This window comes from Alexandromys fortis, unplaced genomic scaffold (assembly GCF_014885135.2).
Source record: "Alexandromys fortis isolate MF-2015 unplaced genomic scaffold, M_Fortis_MF-2015_v1.1 scaffold_701, whole genome shotgun sequence".
NCBI classification, from domain to species: Eukaryota; Metazoa; Chordata; class Mammalia; order Rodentia; family Cricetidae; genus Alexandromys; species Alexandromys fortis.
In genome coordinates, this window is record NW_026068585.1 from 17,406 (window position 1) to 24,008 (window position 6,603).

General features: G+C 42.5%; 1 pseudogene; it reads left to right on the top strand.

Moving 5' to 3' along the window:
* The first annotated feature begins 1,488 nt into the window (after positions 1-1,488).
* On the top strand, positions 1,489-2,496 carry LOC126495893 (E3 ubiquitin-protein ligase RLIM-like; annotated as a pseudogene).
* Positions 2,497-6,603: the final 4,107 nt, after the last annotated feature.

Here is a 6,603-nt window from a genome sequence, read left to right on the forward strand (position 1 = left end):
ACTGGCTAATTCTCACATCTTGATTAATACATTTCTATTACTGAGTGTAGTACCACGAGGTGGTGGTTTACCAGGAAGGATCTTAACCTGCATCCATCTTGAAGAGGAGAGCTATAGCATCTGTCTCACTGCCTTATTCCTCCCAGAATTCTATTGTGTCTTCCCTGCCTACCTATGTTCTGACCTATCAGGCCAAGCAGTTTTCTTTATTAATTAACCAATGAAAGCAACAGATAGATAGAAGGCCCACCTACATCAGTGTGTGATTTCTTTCTGGGTCTCCCAACATTGGAGTCTCCTAGGAGCAAAGAGTGGTGTGTTTAAATAGAGTTCTCTTGCCTTGTCTACCATTTATGAAACTGCTGATCCCGGACTAGCCAAGGGTCAGTCCTTCAACATGTCCATCNCCCCTGAACACTTTGAATAGTGGGAAAGGGGAGCAAAGACAGGACTGAGATCTGAGCAGGAGGCTCAGGCTCTGTGTTTTCATAAGTCACCCCTCAGTGAACGCTCTGTGGGAAGAAGGAGGCTGTGGAAATCAAGCCTTCCAATGGGTCTGATTTTCTGTTTTCCATCCTGCCAGTTGTGAAATGCATGACAGAAAGGTACCTCAAGAAGTCAAACTTCCTGCCGACCTTGGGTGACAGTAACAGTTTCTTACAATTACATGGAGGGCTGGGCTAGAAACCACCATTCCCTTAGCACCCTAATCAGATGCCAAGCTGAAAGGATCAGCATGTCCATATCTGCTTTCCCATTCTCTTTAATAGTGCCTACAGCTATCTCCCACTCAAGGGCTGTAGCAGGGTGTCCTCAGGCTCCCTGACATAATCCTTGTTCTCATGACACCAGAGTAGCGAAGGTCAACCCCTTGTTTCCTTCTCATGATGGCACCTAGCAACTGTGATTAGGGAAGGGCACAATGAACATCTTGTGCGATGCCAACCTATCATGAAGCAGTCAATATCTCACCAAATTCCCCAGTGTGATGCCAGCCTTGCAAGAAGAGTGGGTTTGTCCTACGAGTAGGTCTACCAGTCACTCTTCCCCAGGCCCACCTGGTACGCTTTGGCTGAATCATCTGCTTTCTAAATAGGACTTCTTGAGTCCTGTGGAGTAGCTGAGAAAGGGGACCTGAAATACATTCAATAGGTAATCTGAGGTGACTTTAATAAAAGTTTTCTTGAGTGGATTTCTGTCACTGCTAGGTAACAATGGGGAAGATTATGGTTGCTGGAGCTATGTCTCAGAATGGGCAGGCACTGGGCTAGAGACGGGTCTCTCCCAGGAATTCTGAAGCAGGCTAGAGAACAGGAGGCAGGCAAGTGGCAGAGCTTAGGCGGCCTCGCGAGCAATGGAGGCAGCACAGCACAGCCAGTTCCCTCCTGGCCGGAACACCGAAGCCTAGTGAAGAAAACTGAAGGTCCAGTTGATTGGATTTCAGTACTATGTCATAACAGACAGATAATCGTCCACTTGTTCATCAAGATGGAAAACTCAGATTCTACCGATCAAGGAAATGACCAATCTGCAGCACAGCGCAGAAGACAAGTGAATCGCTTGGATTGGAGAGAAGCTTTCCATCGATTGGTAAATAATCTGAGTGGAGAAGACTATAGACTTCTGAGAGACAACAATTTGCTAGGCACTTCAGGTCAAAGTACTGGGGAGGAGCTGTTCAGAAGACTACAGCAAATTAAAGAGGGGCCTCCGCCGCTGCCACCACTGCCGCCAATGCAGAGCTCAGAAGAAAATGGAGGATCTTCAGATGATGAGTCCAATGGTGACGCTGTAATAGATTGGCTTAGCTCTGTCAGACACACTGGCAATACAACAAGTGGTCAGAGAGAAAAGCAGTCCGGGAGGGCAGTGAGCCACACTAATCCAAACAGTGGTGATTTCACATTCAGTTGAGAGACAAATGTTAACCGTAATAATGGAAGCCAAACCTCAGAGAATGAAAATGAACCATCTGCTACACGTCTTAGTGTAGAAAACATGGATCACAGCCTCCAAAGGCAGGTGGAAAATTCAGCATCTGAGACATCATCTGCCAGAACACCTAGGTCAGAACACAGTTCTGCTGAAGCATTAACAGATGTGCCATCCACCAGAGGTCGGAGGAGGGCAAGAAGCCTGAAACCAGAACACCAGCGAAGAACCAGAGCCAGAGCTGAAAGAAGTAGGTCTTCTCTGCACCCAGCAAATGAAGTTCCATGAAGATCTCATCATAGCATGTCATCTCAGACTTTTGAGCAGCCTTTGGTAAACGAGATCGAGGGAAGTTCTAGAGCCCCTCACCATGGGACTTTGAGACACCAGATAACTGGACCTGAGTTGATAGGTAGAGGTCGTTTTGTGGCAGCTGGGTCAAGCAATTCTGCCGCTCAAGGGACAAGCTCTTCAGATGCAGATACCAATGGTGAAGTAAATGGTTTTCAGAAAACTGTATTTAAATGTACATTGCTGTATCATGCTTCACATGGAAATGTCTGAGGAAAGAGTATTTCCCACTCACACTTTAAGCAAATAAAAACAGTTGTGACCTCAAAGAAAAACAGAAAACTTACCTCAGTACTTAGATCCATTGTCAAACGTAATATCATTGGTTTCAGTGACTGAAGCTAAATAAGTTGTTTGCACTGTATAGCAGTGTTGAGAAAAACCAGAATTTCTATTAAGAATTCCAGGAGGCCAAGCTGTTCCTGGCTCATGGATATATCATGGAAAAACATTGTTCCTTTTTTCAGTCCAAACTTTCTAGTTACTCAGGAAGATTAATAAGACATGGAACGTTTGTTGTATGACTTCAATCCCTTTTTCTGTTTCCCACTTTAAGACTCTGTACTTTGTTTCTCTCTATGTTCTCTGCATATTCGAAAGAACAAGAAGACTGAGAGAATTCCTCAGGTAAAACCATTACAGCTGCTGCCTCCTTTCCACCCTAACATTTCTCTTTCCAGGAAGGATTCCTCATGAATGGTCCCCTGTGAATTCTTGAAGCTAGCTTGCTACCACACCTTGTGTTAACATAAACTATGAATATACCAGAATATTCCTTTCATCAAACTTTATATCTTCATGTCTGTTCCTTATATCACCTTTGTCTGCTTCAGTAATATGGATATTTATATATTAATCTGTTTAATCCAAAATTCATACCTCCAAAAAACAGAATGAAGAAGAGTCTCCCATCTCAGTCCTGATCAGGCCTGATCTTGCTTACTTTTTGGGATCAGGCATGTTCAGAGTGATATGGCCATGGATTAAGTGAGAAGATTTCTAAATAGCTGTACACTTGTCATTCCAAGACAACTATACACTATGATTTTTATTTTCATCTGTTCAAAAGGCCTGTTATGTTTCTCCTACGGCTGCAAGCTCATTGATGCTATCTCTGATCCATAATACTGTAGGATCCGAGATGTTCAAACAAGTCCATTTTAGCTGCTGTTGCTAAATATTTCAGTTCACAGCCTCTAATGTTGAATCAGAAACTGGCCTAAATTTGCAGCGGTTTTCCAGACTCAGTCTCTTACAACCTGGAATTAAAGATGTCGGCCATTCCCTCAGCCTCCCTGTTCTGGTTCATAAGGCTTAGCTCTGATTTCCAACTTTAATTTCCTTTTTGATTCACCACTGTCCTCTTTATACTCTCTCTGTGTTCTTTGCATTACACACTTGGTGGCCTTTATCATTGTGGCCTTGAAATCAAAGGACAAGAGAGCAAAACCAGTGGGGTACTTTCCACTTCTTATCAAATTTGCAATGGAGCTGGTTACAGAGGGACACAGTGGAGAATAATACCTCAAAATGTGGCCTGTCCCTTGTATTTTCCTGTTGCGTATTACTCTGATGGCTGTGATTCTTTGTGTCAGACTCGGTGCCTTTTCTGTACGCTAGGTGGGGTAGGAGTGAAAAACCAAAGCTCCCTATCTCCAACAAGACTATGGTTTCTATATCTTTTAGGGATGAGAATCTCAAGGAGCAGGCTGGAGAGATGGCTCATTGGTTAAGAGCACTGGCTGCTTTCCTAAAGGTTTAACTCCCAGCAGCCACATAGTGGCTCACAACCATCTGTAATGAGATCTGTGCTCTCTTTTGGCCTGTAGGCATGCAGGCAGGCAGAATACTATATGCACAGAAAATAAATCTTAAAAAAAATTTAAAAACCTCAAGAAGCATTTGCTTCTGTTTTAAGTGAGAATCACATCGTTCGTTCCTTTCTAGAATTCTCCACCTCCAGAGGGTAAATGGCCATTCTGCAGCACAGAACTAGTGCCTGAGCATGTGTTGAATCACTGCAGTGCTCCAACAGGGTGGCTGAGCTGCATGTATAACTCCTATCCTATTCTAGGGCCTCATTTCCACTGGTGCACTGAAGTAAACTCACCACAACTCATGGAAACCACTTGAGAACATGTCAGAAAATACATTAGCATAATGTCACATAGGTGGTTTGAAACTGGCCACAGTGGACATTCTTTTACAACAGAGGTACTTCAATTGAGTTGCTAGACAATTTCTAGGGCATCAAGGCCTTCCTTTGGCAAAGAGAAGGGAGGTGGGAATAGAGATCTTCTACCTTCTTCATCATTTCAATTTTCAATGGGCATCCTCTATTCTACTTTAATTCAACTTTGGTGTGTGGTTGGAGTGGAGGTGAAAGGTAAGATCAGTTCAGTTGAAATCCAAAGTCAAGTAGGTCTTGGGGAGGTATCCAACTCCAGTAACCAGAGCTGTTAGACTGTTTATAATGCCTACCTACTATTTTAGTGTGGCGATATACCATGGGCTTTATAATTAATGTTTCATTTTGGACATATAGAGTGCTTTAAACTTTTCCCATGTTTACAATGATGCAAAGAGCATATTTATACATGCATGTTTGTGTTTGGTGGAGTAACTCCTCAATGAATGTTGAGAGTGATAATGATGAATATTATTGAGTAGCTGATGACTAGGGTGATTCAATACACCCTTTGACAGTCATCTTGCCTGTCAGCTTTAATGCTAGTAGGTAGACATGAATCCCTAGGACAAAGAATTGGAAAATTCCCATCAGGGGAATTTGCTTGGCTTAGGAAAAAAAAAGACATATAGATACTAAATTTTAGGGTCTTCCAAAGAAATGGCTAAGCAAGACCCACCAGTCAACCACTGCCCCAACACACACACACACACACACACACACACACACACACACACACACAAAGTTTTCACTTTGAAATACAAGTAAATTATTAAGAATAGTGATGCATTGGACAAAAGCCTTTAGCAAAAGAGATAAACACAGAAACAAGGAACTTGGAAGAAACAGAAATTAGACATGAATAACTTAGAGATCAATGTTCTTAGCGAGACACATAGATGTACTATTTCCATGAAATATACGTTGATCCTCGATACAAATATGATCATTCTAAAAACAAGAACTTGTTCTGCAAAATTCAAATTACAAGAGAAGAAGGATTGGTTTGTTTGTTTCTTTTGCTTTATTTAAATTCAGTAGAGGATACATTTACATCTAGTTCTCAGAATATAGTACAAAAGGGGGGAGAAGAGATCAAAATATGAGAATTAGAGAGCCAAAATGATCTGTGAGTTTCCAAAAGTAGAACATGATAAAACACAGGGGAATAATCAAAGAGATAAAAAAGTTTTTTCTCACAAAGGAAATGCTTCCACTTGGAGTCCACTCAATACCCAGTGCATTGACTGTGTGGCATGTGGAGGCACATTATCACAAGATTTTAGACTAGCAGAGAAGTGAGTGGAGTCTTTGCTCCATTAGACAAAGGAGTGGTTAGAGGACCTAGGAAACAGAGCTTCTAATATGAGAGGCTGGATTCATGGATTTCGAACATTAGTAATGTCAGTTACAACATAGTTCTCTTAAAGGCAGGCCGTCAAACAGTCTGACTACACAGTAGGCTAGCATTCTTAAGTCTTCAGTGACCTCAAGGTGTATTATTAACTCTGCTCATGGGGTCCAGCAGAAGTTCCAATCTCAGAATGCATGCGGTACTTTCAAGATATTGCATCGCCACAGCTGGATAAAAGAAAACTCCCAGGAAGTGGGTGAAAGGGAATGTCAGGAAAACAGCTATGTTGTGGAGCATAGACAGTGACTGGAGGGGTCTGGGAAGATGACTTCGGGGTCCGGAAGGATGAATCCTTCAAATTACCTGGGCCATGGTCCATATTGGGAAGTGCTTTAGAGTCTATTTTAGTTAGGGTTACTATAACATTGATGAAACACCATGCAAAAGCAACTTGAGGAAGAAAAGGTTCATTTCACTTACATTTCCATATCTTAGTTCATCATTGAGAGCAGGTAAGACAAAACCTCAAGCAGGGCAGGAACCTGGAAGCAGAAACAGGAGCAGAAGCCCTAGAGAAGTGTGGTTTAGTGGCTTGCTTCTCAAGACTTGCTCAGTCCTCTTGCCTGATGTGGGGGTGTCATATATCAATCCGTTGATTTCATTGGTTAATCAATAAAGAAACGCCTTGGCCCTGATAGGTTAAAACATAGGTGGGAGGAATAAACAGAATAGGATGCTGGGAGGAAGAGGAAGTGAGGTCAGACTCTGCTCTGCTCCC